This window comes from Vombatus ursinus, unplaced genomic scaffold, assembly GCF_900497805.2.
Source record: "Vombatus ursinus unplaced genomic scaffold, bare-nosed wombat genome assembly UNPS02014821.1, whole genome shotgun sequence".
Lineage (NCBI taxonomy): Eukaryota > Metazoa > Chordata > Mammalia > Diprotodontia > Vombatidae > Vombatus > Vombatus ursinus.
Window position 1 is genome coordinate 14,728,472 of NW_020954599.1, and position 1,992 is coordinate 14,730,463.

The following is a 1,992-nucleotide window of genomic DNA, read 5'->3' on the forward strand; positions in this document are numbered from 1 at the left end:
AACAGAAATAATGTGCTTACATGTTGTGTGGCAGGACCTCAGCTTTGGTGATGCTTGATTGCTGAGGCCTTCACAACCTGGAGGTGGGATTCCTTTAAGTAAGCTTACACTTCCATTCATTATATTTGTAGATATGATTTGTAGATTTCACCCTGTCAACAAGAGTTCAGTGGTTTTAAAATTATACTGCTATGGAGTACTGTGATTGTTTTTGAAAGCAAACTCCTGCCCCACTGTGGCTACCACAAGCAACTACATGTTGGCAGCTAACAGGAAGGCTGGATTGTTGTTTACTCATTTCAGTTGTGTCCTAATTTTTGTGGCCCCATTTGGGGTTTTCTTGGCAAAGATACTGGAGTGGTTCCTTCTCTGGCTCACAATGAGGAAACTGAAGCAAATAAAGTTAAGTGACTTGCCCAAGGTCACACAGCTAGTAAGTGTCTGAGACCAGATTTGAACTCAGGAAGATGAATCGTTTTGACTTCCGGCCCAGCTCACTATCCACTGTGCCACCTATCTTTTTGTTCTAAAAAATTGTAATTATTTTCATGATAGCCTCAGAAATCTACAGACTTGCAAATGAGTTTAGTAGTCAAATCATAACCAATCACCACTTCTGCTTAATTTTATTGGTCCTCATGCATGGATAAAATATCATGTTTTTTTGATACTACTTTGTTGTTTAGCTGTGTCCGACTCTTCATGATCCCATTTGGGGTTTTCTTGGCAAAGACACTGGAGTGGTTTGCCATTTCCTTCTCCAGATGAAGAAACTGAGGCAAAAACAGTTAAGTGACTTGCCTAGGGTCACATAGCTTATAAGTATCTGAGATCGTATTTGAATTCAGGTCTTCCAGACTCCAGGCCTGGCACCCTACCCACTGCAACCCCTAGCTGCCCATTTTATACACTAAATAGTAGCTAAATAGAGATAATATACTAGATATTAGATAAAATGAATGATAAAAAACAGACAAAATATATAGATAGAGAATATTTATTTTTGGCACTGAATAGTAGCTAAATATAGATAAAATAATAGATAATAAATAAAATAAATGATAAAATAGATAAAATACATAGATAAAACAAAGTTTATTTTTGACACTAAATAGTAGCTAACATTTATGTGGAGCTTAATTATTTATAAATGCTTGTTGACCGCATGGCAGTAATCTTGGGAGGTAAATGGTACAAATAGTATTAACCCTATTTTAAAATGGGCAAATTGAGACCCAAAGTAGTTAAGACCATTGTTCTTCCTGTAGCATCATACTTTATATGTGGTGCTTCTATTTCGCTAATACATCAGAAATACACAGGGTTCATCTACAAATATTCCATAGTATAACCATAAAATGGAAAGAAACTATAAGATAGAAGAATGAAGTTAGTAAGGCAAGCTTCAATGTATTGAAATAAATAAATTGACCTGACCCTGTTTCTTATGGAATCACTGGATCACAGAGTTCAGAATGCAAAGGAACTTCTAACAATTACAACCACCCCTAAATCGAATGGCTTGCCTCATTAGTTAGGGAGTTCCCTGTAACTGGAGGTGATTAAACAGAAACTATTTCATTATTTAAAAGAAGGATTTACACTTCAGGTAGGCTTAGCCTCCGTATTCTGTAAGGTCCCTTCCAACTAGAAGAGTTAATAATTTTAGGCAAGGTGGACCTCTGCAATGACCTTTACAAACATGACTTGATCAAGGACAAAGCAGTCACAGCATATCATTGAGAATTAGATATAGTTAAATATTCATCCTAAAATCAAATTCCATGGTTCATAACTTGATAGAAATTACCATGGCGCCAGTTATGGAAGGGAAAAAATGCATAGATTCTTGATTTCCTTATAATAGGAGAGGCTATTGTAATGAAAAGGGTTATGTATATAGACAAATAATCATCCAAAAATCAGAATTTCTTTTTAAACTATAGCCAGGTGATTTCAATTGTGAATTTAGAAAAGATTATAACAAAATTG